Below are 23,813 nucleotides of genomic sequence, written 5' to 3' on the forward strand. Positions count from 1 at the left end.
TCCAAATTTGGTAAATAAATAACCAAAAAATTTATATTTTGTTGTTTTCTTACTGTACCTAAAATGAACCGAACCGTGACCTCTAAACCGAGGTATGTACCGAACCGAAATTTTTGTGTACCGTTACACCCCTAATTTTTGAATTCATCTAATGTAGTTCACGGGTAATCTCACACTTGCAGACTGAAGAGAAAAAACACTTTGGCTGGAGTCAACAGGACCAAAGAGACCCAAGTATAATCAGTCAATTATTATTGTTTCGCTATTCTGCCTCCCATCCCAGAGATTATGGGAATCGCGGAATTAATGAGACACAAACCAAAGATGGGATCCACATTTCCCAGGAGAGTCAAGCTTTTGTTAAAGGGCCACCTCCTTCACATATCTGCTATGTTAAACAGTGCCGCTTGCTACAATAGTAATCATTAGAAGTCCTACTGTTTTGTGTGTGTGTGTGTGTGTGTGTGTGTGTATGTGTGTATGTGTGTGTGTGTGTGTGTGTGTGTGTGTGTGTGTGTGTGTGTGAGTGAGACAGCAGCGATCTGCCGTCCTTTGGGTGTCGGCTGTACTATAAAAACAGTTTCCCTGGGACTTTTAGAATAATTGGATCAGATGTATTCAAATCAAATTAAAAGGGAGCTCAGTGCAAAGTAGTGCGACACGCAAAGAGGGATTACATTTAACCCATTAACCCTAACCTTGTATATCAGTTATGCAGCTTGTTATAGTTTATGTCAGTGTGGAGAGACGGAGCTGACGAGCCAACAGCAGGCTAGGACAAACAGCGGTCCTGCCCAAGATGGCGGCCAGGAGGTGGAGCATGCAGCGGAGCGGAGAGGCGGGGCACGCCTGGAGCGACACTGCAGCCATCAGAGTCAGGTGCATAAACGACACACCTTCTCTCAATCCCTGCATCTTCTGCTGCAGCATAAAAGGGGAGAAGGAGGAGCAATCGTGGCAGAAGTAGGAGAAGGAACAACGGACAACGAAGACGACGAGAGCGACCAGGAGAGTTGAGCCCCGGCGGAAGACGCAGCCACCGGCCACCGAAAGGCGCACCTTGACGAGCAGGAAGTAAGGTTGGGCTAAAAATTGGCGCGACCGACTGGAACCAAAGCTTGTTTATTGAAAGAATAAATCAGAGTCAAACCTGCTACAATGCGTCTTGCATCGATGGTCACTGCAACCCACACGATGACGGCTGGAGACTTGTCACAGTCAGGTTGAGTTTGTGACCGACCCCAAGATGCAGAGAAGGCGGCAGGCATCGTGCAGGTAAACATGATTTAATTTAACATTAAAACAAGAACAAACAAAAGGCGCGCACAAGGCGGAGAACAAACTTGGCTATGAACAAAAACTAGCACAAAGGCTAACTGTGGACTGGAAACAAAAACACTTACTGTGACACGAAGGAACTATGACATGAGCAGAGTGAACAGAAGTAGGCACAGTTACAACTATAAGTATAAATGACATTGACAGGTAGTGGTGACAATAATCCAGCCCTGACTGGAGGTGAAGGCAGCTTTAAATAGTGTCTGGCTGATTGACACCAGGTGTGGCCAGGTGCCAATTAGCCACAGCTGAAGGGACACAGCACTCATGGAGACAAACCGGAAACAGAACCAAAATAAAAGTGCTGACAGGAACTAAAGACAGGAAACAAACACAAATGCAGAGGAAAAACTGACAGTTTACTTGTTGGCGTGAGAACATGCTCCAAGCATATGGCTTAGTTCCAGGCTAAAAAAATAAGTGGCGTTTCTGGCATGGTTTCCGAATGAGGAGATGCTGCTCTGTTATTGATTGAAGTAAAGTCTGAACGTTATTAAAACAGTTAACTCCATCTTTTGACACTTCTTCCACTCCCGTCCTTGCACGCTACACCGCTACAACAAAGATGACGGGGAAAAGACGCTGCCGAAGGTGAGCCACGTAAATAAGATTGCCCAAAAAATGTCGAATCTGGAAGCGGCTTGAAGATGAGCTGTAAAACGTTATCTATGCGACATTTTGACCAAAGAACCACCATGACATGTTATGTAGACCAGTGTTTTTCAACCTTCTTTGAGTCAAGGCGCATTTTTTTCATTGAAAAAATCCCGAGGCACACCACAAGCAGAAAAGATAAAAAATGAAACTCAGCAGCCAATATTGACAGTAAAAAGTTGTTCTCGCAATTGTTGGATAAAAATTCAAACCATAACCAAGCATGCATCATTATAGTTCGTCACAAAGTAGGTGTGCTGTCATGACCTGTCACATCCCGCCGTGACTTTTGGGGAGTTTTTTGTTGTTTTCATTTGTGTAGTGTTTTAGTTTTTGTCTTGCACTCCTATTTTGTTGTTGATTGTCAGGTCATGTACGGCTGTACTTTGTGGGCACCGTCTGCTGATCCACACGCTGTCAGTCTTTGCTGTCATCTAGGATTCTCTTTTTGTTTACTTTGCAGTTAGTTTAGTTTTAGTTTTGCATAGCTATCTCTAAGCTTCAATGCATTTTCTTAGTGGCACTTGTCTTTTAAGCACTAGATACCTTTTTACCTTCACACTACTTCCCGCTTTCGTCTGCATATTGTGATCGCGATCCACAAAGCAATTAGCTACCTGCTGCCACCTACTGATACGGACGGGTATTACACGGTTACTCTGTCGCGCTCTAGACAGCCCAGCCACTCAACAATGGCACATTATTTACGGATTATAATTAATTTGCACACCAAACTGTATCTCACGGTACACCGGTGTGCCGCGGCACAGTGGTTGAAAAACACTGATGTAGACCACATGGATGTGTTTAACATTTAGAAAAGAAAAAAAAAAGACTCCTGTAATGCGCCTTATAATCCGGTGCGCCTTGTATATGAAAAAAGATCAAAAATAGACCATTCATCGGCGGTGCACCTTATAATCCAGTGCACCGTATTGTCCGGAAAATATAGTCATTGTTTTTGTTTCACATATTTTAGATTAGTACACACTATATGTAGTGAGTCTTATTCTGCGTTGTGTAGTTTTTTTATTTAAGTAAAAGACACTCCACCATTCCATCATTTATTGGCCACCTCCTGTGTTGGAAACTAGGGCTGGGCGTATCGATACTTGGTGTGTATCGGTATCGTATCAATACCGGCGTGATGGTATCGATACTTCACCAAATTAAGCGAATCACTCCGATTTTAAAAAAAATGTGAGCGCAGCGCTCCTCACCACTCCTTCCTCCTCCCTAGTGATGGGTCACGAACGGGATTTAAAAACACTTTGAAAATTCATCTTTGACCCAAAATAAAATAAAATAAATACAATTAACATGACGCTTGGCGCGTTCGCGCACACACATCAGTATAATTCGCTCCGAGTTTCACTCTGACATGCACACACACACGCGTGCGTTTCCAGTGTGACTTAATGTCTTGGTTGTAAACTGTAAAGTATTTTATTGCACTAAAATAACGATAAGAATTTCTCAGTTCTTTTGTTTTGTGTTCATTTTTAAAACTGTTTAATAACTAGTGTTTTCTTTTTAACTTAAGTTCTTGTGTGTTGTGAGGCGACTAGCAAAGTTCAGTATTTGTTTTCACCTTATTTGCACTATTTACTTTATTGTAATTGATAATATTACTTTTTTATTTGAATTTCGCGGTTCTTTTGTTTTGTGTTCATGTTTACAACTTTGTTCAATAACTAGAGTTTTGTTATTTACCTTAAGTGTTTGTGTGTTTTGAGGCCACAAGCCAGGTTCAGTAGTTGTTTGCACCTTATTTGCATTACTTTATTGCTATCAGATAACGACACTTCCGGTATCGGTATCGCTATCGGCAATACTGGCCGGTATCGGATAGGTATCGATACCCAAATTTGCGATATCGCCCACCCCTATTGGAAACACGAAACACATACACAGGTCTCTACTTTCTGGCGGAGTGATACCTCCTCATCAAAAGTCCGAAAGAAAAGGAAGTAAACATTCACTCATGTAAAAATAATAATTTAAATTACAATAACAAAAACGTTTTATCACAAAAAAAATAATAATAATGCACAAATCCACATACCTGTGTTGGAAGCACGAAACATACACAGGTCTCTACTTTCTGGCGGAGTGATACCTCCTCATCAAAAGTCCGAAAGAAGAGGAAGTAAACAACATTCATTCATATAAAAATAATAATTTAAATTACAATAACAAAAACGTTTTATCACAATGAATAATAATAATGCACAAATCCACATACCTGTGTTGGAAACACGAAACACATACCCGGGTCTCTACTTTCTGGCGGAGTGATACCTGCGTAAATACCATGAGTAATTATGACCAAACATTTCAAACATTCGACGCTTCTTAACAAAATTGTGCATAAAAAAAAAACTTAAACCACACATCACTTATACCTACAACTTTTAAAGTATAAGAAAGTTTAGAAATAATATTTACACTAAAAAACATGGAGCAGTGAAGAACTATTACCTCGTCATCAAAAGTCCGAAAGAAGAGGATCATGTAAATATCCGAAAAAAAACAGCAAAGTCACTTCCTGCACCGGACATCCTGTTCTTCAAAATAAAACCAATACTTCAAAATAAAACATAACACCCTGTCTCGTTCATAATATAGCGCAATAACATCACACTATTACATATATTCCTTATATTTTGATTCATCATCCAAATGTGTTGTATTGCCAAGTATTTTTTTCTGTTCATAAATTGAAGAAAGAAATGTGCACTACTGGCAACACCACAAAAAAAAAACAAGACACTTGCAGGTCAGGCGATTCATCTCCCGCTGCACAGATTTAATAAATAATGGGAGCGTTGCTGTCTACTGTGATGCCCCCTGACCCCCACCTCTGCTGACTGGGCTGTCAGGGGCTCAGCGGCCGCGTCCTGCAGGCCGGCCGCCCTGCACTGCCCTGACAATTTATCTCTGCAAGTCGGATTACGCCGGAGCTTCCCTGTCCTTTGATTGCGATACACTTCCACTGCGTGTGCTCCCTTGCCACAAAACGCTGGGGGAAAAAAATTCCACAGGTGCAAAAAGAACACCACGAAGTCGACCAGGAACACGGGTGGGTTGAAAAGACGGTAGACGAGTTCAACAAGTGCACGCCATGAGCAGCAGCATTTGTCACCTGTGAAATCAATAATTGTACCAATACAAGTCTACAGCCAAAAGACATCAAGTTGTGCAAATGTAGAATTTCTGGTTGGACCAATGTCAAAAAAAACCTTCATGCATTATTGAAGCAAACTGTGATTTTCTATCAAAATTAAGATGCAAGATGACTTTTCATAATCCATAGTTTAAAGGCCTACTGAAATGAGATTTTCTTATTCAAACGGGGATAGCAGGTCCATTCTATGTGTCATACTTCATCATTTCGTGATATTGCCATATTTTTGCTGAAAGGATTTAGTAGAGAACATCGACGATAAAGTTCGCAACTTTTGGTCGCTGATAAAAAAGCCTTGCCTGTACCGGAAGTAGCAGACGATGTGCGCGTGACGTCACGGGTTGTGGAGCTCCTCACATCTGAACATTGTTTACAATCATGGCCACCAGCAGAGAGAGCGATTCGAACCGAGAAAGCGGCAATTTCCTCATTAATTTGAGCGAAAATGAAAGATTTGTGGATGAGGAAAGTGAGAGTGAAGGACTAGAAAAAAAAAAGACTATACAGTGGGAGCGATTCAGATGTTATTAGACAAATTTACTAGGATAATTCTGGAAAATCCCTTATCTGCTTAATATGTTACTACTGTTTTAGTGAGATTATATGGTCGTACCTGTACAACCTGAAGGTCGGCCCCGCACCTTCTTCAGCACCAGTCGACGGGTGGTGGCGATGCCCATCTCTGCCCTTCGCAAGGGACCCTCTTCAAAACACGATCTTTCGAAATGATCGCTGCATAATACACTGTACTTTGTGTGTGTGGTCCAATCCAACCGTGTTCGCTTGACCGCTCTGTTCCATAGTAAAGCTTCACCGTCATCTTTCGGGAATGTAAACAATGAAACACCGGCTGTGTTTGTGATGTGAATTATATTTATATAGCACTTTTCTGTAGTAACTCAAAGCGCTTTACATAGTGAAACCCAATATCTAAGTTACATTTAAACCAGTGTGGGTGGCACTGGGAGCCGGTGGGTAAAGTACCTTGCCCAAGGACAAAACGGCAGTGACTAGATTGGCGGAAGCGGGAATTGAACCTGCAACCCTCACGTAGCTGGCACGGCCACTCTACAAACCAAGCTATGCCGCCCCACTGTGTTGCTAAAGGTGGCCGCAATACACCGCTTCCCACCTACAGCTTTCTTCTTTGATGTCTCCATTATTCATTGAACAAATTGCAAAAGATTCAGCTACACAGAAGTCCATAATACTGTGGAATTATGCAATGAAAACAGACAACGTATAGCTGGGAACAGTGCTGGAACAAAATATCCTCTACAATTTGTGACGTTTTAGCACGATACTTCCACGCAAAATTTAAAATTGCAATTTAGTAAACTAAAGCGGCCGTATTGGCATGTGTTGCAATGTTAATATTTCATCATTGATATATAAACTATCAGACTGTGTGGTCGCTAGTAGTGGCTTTCAGTAGGACTTTAAAGTACACATAATTGAATGACTGTAAAAGTTATGCCCATTGTAAATAACTGCATATTTACCATATCAATACCATATTTATAATGTATTTATACTGTATTCATACCATATTTATGTAGCCGGATCGAGTCTACTTGGTGTATTGCGGGTGTTGCTTGGAAGACAAGGGGACTCAGTGGTTGCCTTTAGTCCAAACCTGGGCAAATTAAGACCGGGGGCCACATGCGGCCCGCTAGGCTTTTCAATCAGGCCCGCCGGACATTCCCAAATAATTGTTTTTGATCTTTAAGGTTAAAACTGTAGCTGCCATTATGTTGTGCAAAGTATGTTTTCAAATGACTGTAAGTCTTGAACTATACAAAGACTTTCAATGGTTGGAATCTGCTGTTTTGCATGATGCATTAGTTACTATGGTAGTCTTACTAGTTACTATGGTAATCTAAGTCAGTGGTTCGCAATCTTTTTTCAGTGATGTACCCCCTGTGAATATTTTTGTAATTCAAGTACCCCCTAATCAGGGCAAAGCATTTTTGGTTGAAAAAAAGAGATAAAGAAGTAAAATACAGCACTATGTCGAACTGTAACTTAAAAGGGTTGGCTGAACAGCTATGAAAGGGGAACATTATCAGCAGACCTATGTAAGCGTCAATATATACCTTGATGGTGCAGAAAAAAGACCATCTATTTTTTTAACCGATTTCCGAACTCTAAATGGGTGAATTTGGGCGAATTAAACACCTTTCTGTTTATCGTGCTGGAAGCGATGACGTCAGAATGTGACATCGCCGAGGTAACACACCCACCATTTTAATTTTCAACACATTACAAACACCGGGTCTCAGCTCTGTTATTTTCCGTTTTTTGACTATTTTTTGGAACCTTGGAGACATCATGCCTCGGGGGTGTGTTGTCGGAGGGTGTAACAACACTAACAGGGAGGGATTCAAGTTGCACCACTGGCCCCAAGATGCCAAAGTGTCTGCCGCCAGACCCCCATTGAATGTGCCAGAGTGTCTCCACATTTTACCGGCGATGCTCAAGCAGACATGGCACAGAGATGTATGGATAACCTGCAGATGCATTTGAAACGATAGTCAACAAAATCACAAAGGTGAGTTTTGTTGATTTTGACTGCCAGCTAATCGATGCTAACATGCTATGCTCATCGATGCTAACATGCTATTTGCCGGCGGTGCTAAGCAGACATGGCACAGAGATGTATGGATAACCTGTAGATGCATTTGCAACTATATTACGTTTACTTCCACCCACATTTAATGCGAAAAAAACACTTACCAATCGACGGATTTAAGTTGCTTCAGTGTCAAAAGATGCGAAAGTCCTGATCGTTTGGTCCGCACATTTTACCGGCGATGCTAACGCAGCTATTCGGCCATGCTATGGCTATGAATAGCGTCAATAGCTATTCGCTCAATAGCTTCAGTTTCTTCTTCAAAATTTTCATACTCCAATCATCTGTTTCAATACATGCGTAATTTGTTGAATCGCTTAAATCGCTGAAATCCGAGTTTGAATCCGAGCTAATGTCGCTATATCTTGCTGTGGTATTCCCATTGTTTGTTTACATTGGCAGCACTGTGTGACGTCACAGGGAAATGGCCAGTGTCTTCGCAGAGAGTCGAAAATAAGGCACTTTAAAGCTTTATTTAGGGATATTCCGAGATCGGTAAAATTTTGAAAAAAAATTCAAAAAATACAACAAGCCACTGGGAACTGATTTGTATTGTTTTTAACCCTTTTGAAATTGTGATAATGTCCCCCTTTAAGGTACGACGCAATCGGCCCCCATGTTGACTACCAATTCATAACTTAAAAGGGTTGGCTGAACAACTATGAGGCAGGCTGCTTTTCCACCTACTCAGATAATTCATTAACAATTCAGCTCATTGTAGTTGAACATTTAATCAGGTGACATCTACAATTTCTCAAAACGATTAGTGGGAATGATAAAACAAGTCATGACATTTCTAAATCAAAGGATTTTCTTTTTGATAGAGCGCTGTTAGTTTGCTTGACTGTCAGAGACATTTTGCAGAGCCAATCCAAATCCAAATGTGTGTACACCTTGCAACGACTCCAGGATCTCATGTACGCATGGTATATGCGTCATGCTGGGTTTTGGCGTTCAGGCCCCTGTAGTCCACACAGAATCAGGATGTGCCGTCCTTCCTGGGTGTTAGAACAACAGGAGAGGCCCACGCAGATGTTGATGGTTCTATCACTCCATTGCTGATCATTTTTTTATTTGGTCTTCGATTATTTCTTGTTTGTGACTGGACGTTCTGTAAGCTCGCATCCTCACTGTCATCTACTTCCGCTTCTGCCCGGTCTGAAAGCACAAGATGCCTTTTATATCCCCACATTCATTTACATTACATTTTTTAATATTAACATAATTATTTAGTACGCTTGTAACTGTTTCATAATATTTAAATGGATGACACAAGTATATAAAATTATTTTCCCAGCCGTGCATAAGTCAAAGGTGACTAGCAATTTTTATTATATATCAATGGAACCCTATGGCCATTACAAAAGCCCTAAGCTTTTGGTATACCATTGACAGTCTTCTTTAATTTCAGAGACTTACTAGATGTGAAGCAGAACCACCTGTCAATGGTAAATCCTGTGTGCAATGACACCTTTTCGCAGAGCTTTCATACAAATTTTTTGCTTTAACATGATTACTATCGGGGAGACTGACACAGGCATTTTGCTTTTCCACACACCATCCTGACTCACGGTTTCAACATTTGGTTCTTCTTAAAACCGTAACTTAAAAGGGTTTGCTGAACAGCTATTAGGGACGACGCAATTGGCATTCATTATATTTACCGAACTGTAACTTAAAAGGGTTGGCTGAACAACTATTAGGACTAGGCGGCTGGTGCTGCGTGGACGGCACTGCATGCAGACCGCTTTTCCACTAACAACAGATAATTCTGTAAGGATTCAGATCTTTGTAGTATTACATTTATTCATGCAGTGTTTTCAGATGTTATTAGACACATTTACTAGGATAATTTTGAAAAATCCCTTATCTGCTTATTGTGTTAATAGTGTTTTAGAGAGATTATATGGTCGTACCTGTACAGCCTGAAAGTCGGAGGGGTGTGGCCACAGGTGTGGTGACCGCCAGTGTCTCAGAGGGAAGCCACGTTTCTCGACAAGGCGAAGGCAGCCGGTCGGGCCGGGCTGAGATTTTTTTTTTCCCCTCCAAAAACGGTGGAAGCATCCGACGGTCGGGGGCGGCCGGTGGGAGGAGGCAAAAGAGTCGCAGCTGCCTCTTTGACATGTGCAGGAGGAACAACGCAATCCATCCATGTCTTCGCCTCTCGTGTCTACGGTAAGAGCCGACTTATTACCACCATTTTCTCACTGAAACCTGCTGGTTGACATGTGGTCGGGAACCATGTTCGCTTGACCGCTCTGTTCCATAGTAAAGCTTCACCGTCATCTTTCAGGAATGTAAACAATGAAACACCGGCCGTTTTTGTGTTGCTAAAGGCGGCCGCAATACACTGCTTCCCACCTACATGTTTCTTCTTTGACGTCTCCATTATTAATTGAACAATACAAAAGATTCAGCAACACATATGTCCAGAATGCTGTGTAATTATGCGGTGAAAAGAGATGACGTTTAGCCATGTGTGTGGTGCTGGGCTAATATGTCCGCTACAACCCGAGAAGTCACGCGCACGCATCATCATACCTCGACATTTTCAACAATGAACTCCGCGGGAAATTTCAAATTGCAATTTAGTAAACTAAAAAGGCCGTATTGGCATGTGTTGCAATGTTAATATTTCATCATTGATATATAAACTATCAGACTGCGTGGTCGGTAGTCGTGGGTTTCAGTAGGTCTTTAAAAGGGTTGGCTGAACTGCAATTGAGGTTCGACGCAATCAGCGCCCTGCTTTTCCACTTATTTTAGGTAATTCTGCTCAGTGTAGTTTTACATTTAAATTCCAAGGCTTTTGTTTTTTGATAGAACATTATCAGTCTTTTTTACATTCAGACACATTTGATAGCCAATAAAAATCTCCAGTGAATGGTAAATCCGATATGAATTATCACACTATAGCAGAATTTTGATTCAAATTGTTGTTTTGACATGTTATTTTCGTGGGAGACTGACACATGCATTTAGCTTTTCCACACACCATCCTGACTCACGGTTTCAATCGGCGCCATGCCGTAACTTAAAAGGATTGGCTGAACTGCCATTAAGGTACGAGGCGATTGGCTTGCCTGGTGGACAACATCTATAATGCATAATGTAATCATGGCTCACGTTGATTACCAAACCATATCTTAGAATGGTAGGCTGAAAAGCTAAAAGCTATGATGCAATTAATACTCGTGTTGATTAGCAAACTGTGTTTTAAATGATTGCTGACCAATTATAAGGTATTATGCAATGACCATTTACTAAGGAAGGACATGACATCACAGATACAAAAATTCTACAGAACTACACAAACCTAACCCTTGATGCTGAGTGTCAAGCAGGGAGGTGCTTGGCACTCAAAATGGATACATGGATGATACAGCAGAGGATTGGGGGAATGTCATGAGGTCAGATGAAACCAAAATAGAACTTTTTGGTATAAACTCAACTTGTTGCGTTTGGAAGAAGAATACTGAGTTGCATCCCAAGAACACCATACCTACTGTGAAGCATGGGGGCTGTTTTTCTGCTAAGGGGACAGGACGATTGATCCATGTTAAGGAAAGAATGAATGAGCCAAAACCTCCTTCCATCAGTGAGAGCTTTGAATGGTTGACCAAATACTTATTTTCCACCATCATTTACAAATAAATTGTTTAAAATTCCTACAATGTGAATTCCTGGATTTTTTTCCCACATTCTGTCTCTCACAGTTGAAGTGTACCTATGATGAAAATGACAGACCTCTGTCATCATTTGAAGTGGGAGAACTTGCACAATCGCTGGCTGACTAAATACTTTTTTGCCCCACTGTATTTATACCGCATTTGCACTGTATTCATAGAGTATTTTCTAGATTGATAACATATTAAAACTGTAATTATAATGTATTTGTAATGTATTTATAGTGTATTCATACTTTAATTATACTGTAATTGTACTGTATGTATTCTCTATATTGTATTTACATTGTTAATTCTGTATTTATACTAGAATTGGCACACATACGCATGCTCCTTTCTAGAATATGAAATGTGAAATTCAAGAAGTGTTGTAAGGGACAAGCGGTAGAAAATGGATGGATGTTGCAGTAGAGAAATATTCTACCGAACCCAAACATCCATCCATCCATTTCCTACCGCTTATTCCCTTTGGGATCTTGGGGGGCGCTGGTGCCTATCCCAGCATCAATCGGGCTGAAGGCGGCGTACACCCTGGACAAGTCGCCACCTCATCGCAGAAAACCCCAACAATGTTATACATATTTTAAAATAATGTTTAAGCTTCTGCACAACATTTTTAAATGATTCTGCACCTTCAGTGTCCATCGCAAGGACAACAAGACCCAAATGTGTACATTAGCTAATCACTCTTTGTCCGCCGTAGGTCAAAGGTCAGGACTTTACGGGAGTCCACTTCAAAAACGGTGCCCCTTTACGACACTACCGACATGTCCTGGTGATGTCATGTGACCCCCGCTGCTGACCCTTTGACCCCGCTCTGTGTTTTAGAGCTCTAATGAGTCGTTGACCTCATCTCCTCCCACATCCGCCCTTACACCCGCCGTGACCCCGCCGACCCCCGCCAGGTCACACTGCCTACTGACACGGCCAATCATGGCTTTTTAAACCGACGCTCGTATGTCGCCGCGATCTGCAAAATGTCACAATCAGGATAAACTAATCCCGCATATAGAGTCATGAATGGGACTCGTTCAGAAGGGAGGAGCACTGCAACTCTCATGAAACGTCAGGACAGTTGGGGATTATAACGTCTCTTCGGCGCCTTAAACCATATTAAACAGCAACTGGCTGAACAGTTCAATTATTAACGGTTAGAAAGTCATTTAACAAGAGTTTCTGGGTTTTGGATGAATCCATCCTACAAGTTTTGGTAAATAAAAACAAGTGATAAGCAGTAAAAAAAATATATTAATTTAAATACAATTAGCACTGCCTAAAGTGGAATTACAGATTTTGGAGGACTTTAGCCCAACATTCACAATCCTTATAGAAGACACACAAGAACACATGTCTTTTTTTATGCATTCTATGTCATAAAATGAAGCAAGTAAGAGGTGGCTAACAATCCAGCTAATGCAAGTACTCTTTTGGCCCAAAAAAACTCTCTAAAACATGGGTGTCAAACTCTGGCCCGCTGGCCAAATTTGGCCCGCTGTGTAATTTCATTTGGCCCTTGAGGCAATATCAAATTAACATTAGAAGTGGGGCCGCTGTAACACCGCATTCACCGATTTCCCGGGAGAATCTCGAATTTCAGTGCCCCTCCCGAAAATCTCCCGGTGAAACTATTCTCCCGAATTCCACTCGGACAATAATATTGGGGGTGTGTCTTAAAGGCACTGCCTTTAGCGTCCTCTACAACCTGTCGTCAAGTCTGTTTTCCCTCCTCACAAACAGCGTGCAGACCCAGTCACGTAATATATGTGGCTTCTACACACATGTATGTAAATGCAACGCACACTTGATCAACAGCCATACAGGTCACACTGAGGGTGGCCATATAAACAACTTTAACACTGTTACAAATATGCGCCACACTGTGAACCCACACCAAACAAAAATAACAAACACATTTTGGGAGAACATCCGCACTGTAACACAACATAAACACAACATATATACAACAGAACAAATACCCAGTACCCCTTGCAGCACTAACTCTTCCGGACTGCTACAATATACATCCCCCCCAACCTCTGCTACCAACAAACCCCGCCCGCCCACCTGTGCCCCGACATTAACTGAGCAGTAAAAAGGCCTGAATGGTTGATTTATTCATTGTTATTGTATTTTCAAATGTGGAAAAAGTTAATGTTGATAATTACCTCAGAAGGCTGCAAATACAAGAGGCATTCATTTTTTATTTAAATTTGATTTAATATGACATTGATATTTTTTAATTATTATTGTTATTATTATTTGAAACTCAATTTTGCATGTCACTATAAAGTTATATAAGCCTTGCTTATTCAATATTCAATGAAAAACTAGTTAGGGTCCCTATTAAAAGGTTCATTTGTTCAACCTCGGCTCGCGGCTTTGTTCAGTTTTACATTTTGGCCCACTCTGTATTTGAGTTTGACACCCCTGCTCTAAAACATCCAACACCAACAATACTTCATTTACAGTCGTGGTCAAAAGTTGACATACACTTGTAAAGAACATCATGTCATGGCTGTCTTGAGTTTCCAATCATTTCTACAACTCTTATTTTTTTGTGATAGAGTGATTGGAGCACATACTTGTTGGTCACAAAAAACATTCATGAAGTTTGGTTCTTTTAAGAACTCATTATGGCTCTACTGAAAATGTGAGCAAATCTGCTGGGTCAAAAGTATACAAACAGCAATGTTAATATTTGCTTACATGTTCCTTGGCAAGTTTCACTAAAATAAAGCGCTTTTGGTAGCCATCCACAAGCTTCTGGTTGAATTTTTGATCACTCCTCTTGACAAAATTAGTGCAGTTCAGCTAAATGTGTTGGTTTTCCGACATGGACTTGTTTCTTCAGCATTGTCCACACCAAGGGTCACCAACCTTTTTGAAAGCAAGAGCTACTTCTTGGTTACGGATTAATGCGAAGGGCTACCAGTTTGATACACACTTAAATAAATTGCCAGAAATAGCCAATTTGCTCAATTTACCTTTAATATATATATATATATATATATATATATATATATATATATATATATATATATATATATATATATATATATAAATTGCAAAATGGATATTTCTGTCTGTCATTCTGTCGTACATTTTTTTTCTTTTACGAAAGGTTTTTTGTAGAGAATAAATGATGAAAAAACCACAATTGAACGGTTTAAAAAAGGAGAAAACAGGGAAAAAAATGAAAATTTAATTTTGAAACTCTTTTGAAAACTCTTTAAAATTCAGAATTCACCCGAAAAAAAGAAGAAAAAAAAGTAGCTGATTCGAATCTTTTTGAAAAAAATTAAAAAAATTATTTATGGAACATCATTAGTGTTTTTCCTGATTAAGATTAATTTTATAATTTTGATGACATGTTTTAAAATCCAATCTGCACTTTGTTAGAATATATAACAAATTGGACCAAGATATATTTCTAACAAAGAAAAATCATTATTTCTTCTAGATATTGAACAAAAATGTTAAAATAAATTCAAAAGACTTTGAAATAAAATTTAAATTTGATTCTACAGATTTTCTAGATTTGCCAGAATATCTTTTTTTACTTTAATCATAATAAGTTTGAAGAAATATTTCACAAATATTCTTCTTCAAAAAAAAAATGAAACTAAAATGAAGAATTAAATTAAAATGTATTTATTTTTCTTTACAATAAAAACAAATAAATGTACTTGAACATTGATTTAAATTGTCAGGGAAGAAGAGGAAGGAATTTAAAAGGTAAAAAGGTATATGTGTTTAAAAATCCAAAAATAATTTTTAAGGTTGTATTTTTTCTCTAAAATTGTCTTTCTAAAAGTTATTAGAAGCAAAGTAAAAAAAAAATAAATGAATTTATTTAAACAAGTGAAGACCAAGTCTTTAAAATATTTTCTTGGATTTTCAAATTCTATTTGAGTTTTGTCTCTCTTAGAATTAAAAATGTCGAGCAAAGCGAGACCAGCTTGCTAGTAAATAAAGAAAATTTAAAAAATAAAGGCGGCTCACTGGTAAGTGCTGCTATTTGAGCTATTTTTAGAACAGGCCAGCGGGCACCGCGTTGGTGACCCCTGGTTTACACGTTTAAGTCAGGACTTTGGTTTTGGCCATTCCAAAACCTAAATTCTAGCATAAATTAGCCATTCCTTTACCACTTTGGACCTGTTTTTGGGGTCATTGTCCTGTTGGAACACCCAAGTGCACCTGAGACCCGACCTCCTGGGCTAATGATTTTAGGTTGTCCTGATAAAATTTGGTAGGTAATCCTCCTTTTTCATTGTCCCATTTACTCTCTGTAAAGCACCAGTTCCATTGGCAGCAAAACAGGCCCAGAGCATTATACTACCACCACCATGCTTGACGGTAGGCATACTGTTCCTGGGACTAAATACCTCACCTTTTCTCCTACAAACATATTGCTGAGCCAAACAGCTCAATTTTTGTTTCATCTGACATCACATGGACAAAGATAAGACCTTCTGGAGGAAAGTTCTGTGGTCAGATGAAACACAAATTGAGCTTTTTGGCCTTAAGACCAAAACAAACAAAAAAAATGATAATAAGAGTTGTAGAAATTATTGAAAACTAAAGACAGCTATGACATTATGTTGTTTACAAGTGTATGTAAACTTTTGACCATGACTGTATATGATCCTGCTACATAGAATGTTAAATCTGGACAATGCAAGACAAATATAGTGAGTTGTGGTATTAATAATGTCATATTCTGCAGGTTGGATTTTTGGGATTGTTTTCCTTTGTTTCCACCATCTTTTCCTAGTTCAGACTCTTTTTTTGAATTTTCTTCACACTGCAAGCGTCCCCTTTCCTTGTGGTTGTCAAGCCCATGAGATCATGTTTGGTTTTTGTCATGTTTAGTTTTGTTTTTTGGACGATCAGTTCCTATGTTTGCACTTCCTTGTTTGTTTTATCACCAAAGCTACTCATTGATTTTCACCTTGCTCTCAAGTCACGCACCTGTCCTCAGCCCTCACACCTGTTTGTAATTATCACTGGTATTATTTAAACCTGTGTTTGCCACGTGTTCAGCCTGGCAACTTCGTATTGCTCAACCCCCTTCATGCCATACCATGCTGTTCATTCATTTTGTCCATGCCACGTAAGTTTTTGTTATTAATGCCACAGTGCAAGGTTTTGTTTCATGTCTATAGTCATGCCATTGTGCTAGTTTTGTTTTCAGTAGCCAAGTGTTTGTACCTCCTTGTCAGCGCCCTTTGTTCGCCTATTTTGTTAGTGATAGTGTTTAATAAATAATAAAGTACTCACATTCTCGCCTGGCTCCTGCCAATTTTCCTTTGCGTCAGAGAAACAAACCAAGTCATAGTCCTAGTCCTGACTGTGGTGCGCACTGGTTTGAGATGACCGTATTTCCTTGAATTGTCGCAGGGCATATAGTATGCACCTGCCTCGAATTACTGCCGGGTCAAACTCGCTTAGATTAGATTAGATTAGATAGTACTTTATTTATTCCTTCAGGAAAATTAAAATTTTCAGCACAATCCCATCCAAGATCAGACAAACGTTACAGGGAGACAGAACAGGATCGCTGACGGGTCTGCCGGCTTCCAGCGCCCCTTACAAAAAAGGTGAGATACAGGTAAACAAGTGGGGGGAATGGGAGAAAAAAAATAGAAGATTAAAACAAAATAAAATATGATAAAAAAAATCGGTCTAAGCCTGGGCCCTGGAGAGGGGGTCCAGACTGAGGCCAAGGGAAAAAAACAACAACAATTCATTGCCATAAGTACACATCTCTCTCACATGTGTGTGAGAGGGAAACATCAAAGAAGACAAAGGACATTAAAGACAATAAAGCAGCGGAAACAACCAGCTTCACAAAATAATTAGCGCATGCTTAGTATTACCGCCGGGTCAAACTCGTGACGTCACCAATGACACTTCCCCTGTCATCATTTTCAAAATGGAGGAGGCTGATTTCAATAATTTGAAATCGCATAAAGGGAAGAAGATTAAGAATTATTCAGTAGGATTTAAGGCCCAAGCTTACATCACACTCAAATTTTTACTGCATGCCTTTGGTAAGTGCCAGAGTGAGAAGAGGTTTTAAAATGATTAGCGCATGCTTACTTTTACAGCATGCGTTTGGTAAGCGCAGGAGTGAAAGGAGGTTTCAAATTAAGTAGCGCCCCGGCGGCAATTCAAGGAAATACGGTATTCATGTTTATCTGCGTTTTTTTGCGAGATGCCAGATCATTGTCCTGGCTGAGGTCATATTTCCTGAGTTGTTTGGACTAATGCTTTTGCGGGATTCATGTTTTTTGTTTGTTTTTTATGCATCCCGCTGCATTCCTGAAAGCTTTTTCCCCGCTACCTGTAATTATGCTCCCTTTGGTGCGCCGTACCCCCGGTGACTTTCCACACGTTGCCGGCCTTTTTGTTGTTTGTCACTTTTTTTTTCTGTGCGTCCCGCCACCCTCCGTGGGTTACCTTTGTGTTCGACAAAAGACCTTTTGTGATTGCACCTGCCAACGGGTGGGTGATTAAACATGACATCATAGCATGGTGTCAACTAAAATCAGTACGTTTTCATCTTAGATTTTCTGTGAGGTGTAATACGAGATTTGTATCCTGCATGTTGGGAACCTACGTGGCTGCCGTTTTTGTGACCCCAAGATGCAGGAACCAGGTGAGCAAAGAGGAGGTAAGGTGAGTTTTAATCTCATGCAACAGAAAATGAAGCAGTCTTGCATACAAGCGTCCCACAACATAGAGTGATCTTCGAGCACTGAGGAGTGCTCGAGTGAAACATAAATAGACATATGCTGATTGGCCGCAGGTGTGGACCAGGTGCCAATAAACAGCAGGTGAGTGAACGGAGACAATGCTCAGCAGAATAAGCTTGGAGTGGAAACCCAAACAAGAGCACTGATAGGAAGTAAATAGAAAAACAAAGAACAAACAGAAATTAAGTGACCAATTGTCACAAACAGCGAGGAAGAGTCAGGCGGCGGCGAAGCGTTGAACGCCGTTTGTTGAAGCTTCGAAAGTGGAATTCTTTACCATTCTCGCTTGATGTACAGCTTAAGTTCTTCAACAGTCCGGGGTCTTGTTGTCGTATTTTACGCTTCATAACACGCCACACATTTTCCATGGGAGACAGTTCTGGACTGCAGGCGGGCCAGGAAAGTACCCGCACTCTTTTACTACGAAGCCACGCTGTTGTAACACGTGGCTTGGCATTGTCTTGCTGAAATAAGCAGGGGCGTCCATGATAACATTGCTTGGATGACAACATATGTTGCTCCAAAACCTGTATGGACCTTTCAGCATTAATGGTGCCTTCACAGATGTGTAAGTTACCCATGCCTTGGGCACTAATACACCCCCATACCATCACACATGCTGGCTTTTACACTTTGCGCCTTTAACAATCCGAATGTTTGTTTTCCTCTTTGTTCCGGAGGACACGACATGTACTAATACCAAATATAATGTTGCAATCTGCTGCTCAGAACTTCACGTGTTTGTTTTTTCATTCTCAGTCTGACCCGTTTATTTCCTGTTTTTGTCCATCACTATGGTTACACATCAGTCCACCTGTTAGTCTCACCCCGCACACCTGCTACTAATTTTCACCCTCCTATTTAAGCTCACCTTTTCTGTTTACTCATTCTCGATCCTAATTTGCCCACACGCATCAGTGACGACTCTCATCCTTCGTATGTATTTTCTCGCTAGCTCTCACGCTAAGCCACTTTATATTCCAGCTTTCATGCTGAATGTTTTTGTTTACTCTTTTGTGTCCTCGTACCAAGTTTTAGTTTTCCTTGTGTTTTATCCTAGCTTTCACGCTAGCGTCTTTTGTTTACCTTTTCTCTTTACACCAGTGTTTTTGTTCATAGCCTTTTGTTATTAAATAAATACCTTATATCTTACCTTTGCTGTGTTCTGCTTCGACGCATCCACGGGAAAACTACACCGGCATTACCATGCCGAAGAAGAGTCTTCACATATAATTTGAAATGTGGACACGTCAGACCACAGAACACCTTTCCACTTTGCATCAGTCCATCTTAGGTGCGCTCGGGCCCGACCAAGCCGGCGGCGTTCCTGGGTGTTGTTGATAAATGGGTTTGGCTTTGCATAGTAGAGTTTTAACTTGCACTTACAGATGTAGCGACCAACTGTAGTTACTGACAGTGGTTTTATGAAGTGTTCCTGAGCCCATGTGGTGATATCCTTTACACACTGTCGGTTTTTGATGCAGTACCGCCTGAGGGATCAAAAGTCCGTAATATCATCGCTTATGTGCAGTGATTTCTACAGATTCTGTGAATCTTTTGATGATTTTACGGACCGTAGATGGTAAAATCCCTAAATTCCTTGCAATAGCTCGTTGAGAAATGTTGTTCTAAAACTGTTCGACAATTTGCTTACAAAGTGGTGACCCTCACTCCATCCTTGTTTGTGAATCACTTAGCATTTCATGGAAGCTGCTTTTATACCCAATCATGGCACCCACCTGTTCCCAATTAGCCTGCACACCTGTGGGATGTTCCAAATAAGTGTTTGATGAGCATTCTTTAACTTTGTCAGTATTTATTGCCACCTTTCCCAACTTCTTTGTCACGTGTTGCTGGCATCAAATTCGAAAGTTAATGATTATTTGCAACAACAAACAAAAGTTTTTGAGTTTGAACATGAAATATGTTGTCTTTGTAGCATATTCAACTGAATATGGCTTGAAAATGATTTGCAAATCATTGTATTCTGTTTATATTTACATCTAACACAATTTTTCAACTCATATGTATTTCCTATGGGAAAAATTGTTTCGGTTTTCGAGGCGCCACAGTAAAACGGACATACGCTACAGACCAGGGGATTCAAACACAAGACCAGCAAACAGGTTTTTTTAACCTGACCTGCAAGATAAGTTTGCTTGGTATAAAAATGAGCTGCAATACTTTAACGTTATTTTCTTTGTGAAAACAAAATATTCCATAAAAAGACCATGTGCTATCTCCTGTATTAATCAAACTCCAGACGGGAAGTATTTCAAGTCGTTTTAAGATAACCTTGACAGCTAAGACACAAAAAAGGCATCAGGAGGAACAATGAGGAGAAGACGAGGAAGAAAGAGGAGGAAGGTGCGATAAAGGACATTCCACTTTGAAGCCCGTCTGATTGTTCCGAAATGGGCCCAAGAATGGAAAGATGGCGGGAGGGGCGGGAAAATCAATATTGTGCAATTAGACACAAAGCTCGGCACGGTGGAGCCAAGGAGAATTTGTTATTTATTAAATTCACTTCTCCTCCAAGCCCCCATAACTCGTGTCACTCTTTGATGCATCTCTCCTCCTCTCTCGTCACCTGACCTCTGCGGCTCAGAGACGACCCTGCGCCATTGTGACTGAAGACCGAGGAAGTCACGAGTCTTCTCACGTATATCCACGTGGGAAGAAAACACATTTTCATGACTTTAGAGGACAAAAGTGTCCAAATGACTGAAATCTCAGTAACTGCCGTATTTTCTGGACCATAAAGCTCACCGGATTATAAGACAGACTGCCGATGAATGGTCTATTTTCGAGCTTTTTTCATACAGTGGGGCAAAACAGTATTTAGTCAGCCAGCGATTGTGCAAGTTCTCCCACTTCAAAGGATGACAGAGGTCTGTCATTTTCATCATAGGTACACTTCAACTGGGAGAGACAGAATGTGGGAAAAAAAAATCCAGGAATTTTAAAGAATTTATTTGTAAATGATGGTGGAAAATAAGTATTTGGTCAACCATTCAAAGCTCCCACTGATGGAAGGAGGTTTTGGCTCAAAATCTCACGATACATGGCCCCATTCATTCTTTCCTTAACACGGATCAATCGTCCTGTCCCCTTAGCAGAAAAACAGCCCCAAAGCATGATGTTTCCACCCCCATGCTTCACAGTAGGTATGGTGTTCTTGGGATGCAACTCAGTATTCTTCTTCCTCCAAACACGACAAGTTGAGTTTATACCAAAATGGATACATGGATGATACAGCAGAGGATTGGGAGAATGTCATGTGGTCAGATGAAACCAAAATAGAACTTTTTGGTATAAACTCAACTCGTCGTGTTTGGAGGAAGAAGAATACTGAGTTGCATCCCAAGAACACCATACCTACTGTGAAGCATGGGGGTGGAAACATCATGCTTTGGGGCTGTTTTTCTGCTAAGGGGACAGGACGATTGATCCGTGTTAAGGAAAGAATGAATGGGGCCATGTATCGTGAGATTTGGAGCCTAAACCTCCTTCCATCAGTGAGAGCTTTGAATGGTTGACCAAATACTTATTTTCCACCATCATTTACAAATAAATTCTTTAAAATTCCTGGATTTTTTTCCACATTCTGTCTCTCACAGTTGAAGTGTACCTATGATGAAAATGACAGACCTCTGTCATCATTTGAAGTGGGAGAACTTGCACAATCGCTGGCTGACTAAATACTTTTTTGCCCCACTGTATATAAGGCGCACCGGATTATAGGGCGCATTAAAGGCTTACTGAAAATAGTGAAGTGAAGTGAATTAAAATTATATAGCGCTTTTTCTCTAGTGACTCAAAGCACTTTACATAGTGAAACCCAATATCTAAGTTACATTCAAACCAGTGTGGGTGGCACTGGGAGCAGGTGGGTAAAGTGTCTTGCCCAAGGACACAACGGCAGTGACTAGGATGGCAGAAGCGGGAATCGAACCTGCAACCCTCAAGTTGCTGGCACGGCCACTCTACCAACCGAGCTAAACTGAGCTAAATGAGATGTTCTTATTTAAACGGGGATAGCAGGTCCATTCTATGTGTCATACTTCATCATTTCGCCATATTGTCATATTTTTGCTGAAAGGATTTAGTAGAGAACATCCACAATAAAGTTTGCAACTTTTGGTCGCTAATAAAAAAGCCTTGCCTGTACCGGAAGTAGCAGACGATGTGCGCGTGACGTCACGGGTTGTGGAGCTCCTCACATCCTCACATTGTTTATAATCATGGCCACTAGCAGCAAGAGCGTTTCAGACCGAGAAAGCGACAATTTCCCCATTAATTTGAGCGAGGATGAATGATTTGTGGATGAGGAAAGTTAGAGTGAAGCACTAGAAAAAGAAAAAAAAAAGATGAGGGGCAGTAGGAGCTATTCGGATGTTATTAAAAACATTTACTAGGATAATTTGGGAAAATCCCTTATCTGCTTATTGTGTTACTATTGTTTTAGTGAGATTATAAAGTCATACGTATCTGTGTGCGTGTGTTGGTGTTTGTTCCTCAGTACGTCCATTTTGTACAGTACAAAAGGGCAAATTGAACCAGGGACGGCGTGGCGCAGTGGGAGAGTGGCCGTGCGCAACCCGAGGGTCCCTGGTTCAAATCCCACCTAGTACCAACCTCGTCATGTCCGTTGTGTCCTGAGCAAGACACTTCACCCTTGCTCCTGATGGGTGCTGGTTAGCGCCTTGCATGGCAGCTCCCTCCTTCAGTGTGTGAACGTGTGTGTGAATGGGTAAATGTGGAAGTAGTGTCAAAGCGCTTTGAGTACCTTGAAGGTAGAAAAGCGCTATACAAGTACAACCCATATATACCTGAAAGTTGGAGGGGTGCAGCTGCTCCGCTCATGTCTCCGGTAAGAGACGACTTATTACCACAATTTTTTCACCGAAACCTGCCAGTCGACATGTGGTAGAGAAACATGTTCCCTTGACCGCTCTGTTCCATATTAAAGCTTCACAACAAACAAAGAAACACCAGCTGTGTTTTGGTTGCTAAAGGCAGCTGCAATACACCGCTTTCCACCAACAGCATTCTTCTTTGACGTCTCCATTATTAATTGGACAAACTGCAAAAGATTCAGCAACACAGATGTCCAAAATACTGTGTAATTATGCGATTAAAGCGGACTACTTCTAGCCGTGAGTGGTGCTGGGATAAAAAGTCCGCTCCAACCAATAACGTCACAAGCACGCGTCAACATTCCGCGACGTTTTCAACAGGAAATTTTGCGGGAAATTTAAAATTGCAATTTATTAAACTAAAGCGGCCGTATTGTCATGTGTTGCAATGTTAATATTTCATCATTGATATATAAACTATCAGACTGCGTGTGTAGTGGGTCCCAGTAGGCCTTTAAATTCAAGTTCTGCCTTAAGAATAAAAAAATAAAAAAAACACACCTGCCGCAATGAGGCCTCCCAACATCCACACATAAAATAATCAATGCACACCCAACAGCTGCGCTGAGGCTGCCGGGACCACGTTAAGTATTATTGATGACTTCAGTGCAAGCAGGAGATGAGGTCAACAGGTAGAAA

General features: G+C 40.7%; 1 protein-coding gene across 1 annotated transcript in view; it reads right to left on the bottom strand.

The window, feature by feature from the left end:
* The window catches only part of mpped2a (metallophosphoesterase domain containing 2a), a 276,284-nt gene extending 272,192 nt beyond the window's left edge, over positions 1–4,092 (bottom strand). Inside the window, exon 1 of the mRNA XM_061887744.1 lies at positions 4,058–4,092. The gene's annotated coding sequence lies outside the window, so the exon portion shown is untranslated. The remainder of the gene's footprint in view (positions 1–4,057) is intronic.
* Between the last annotated feature and the right edge of the window lie 19,721 nt (positions 4,093–23,813).

The sequence above is a fragment of the Nerophis ophidion genome, linkage group LG25 (assembly GCF_033978795.1).
Source record: "Nerophis ophidion isolate RoL-2023_Sa linkage group LG25, RoL_Noph_v1.0, whole genome shotgun sequence".
Classification (NCBI taxonomy): domain Eukaryota; kingdom Metazoa; phylum Chordata; class Actinopteri; order Syngnathiformes; family Syngnathidae; genus Nerophis; species Nerophis ophidion.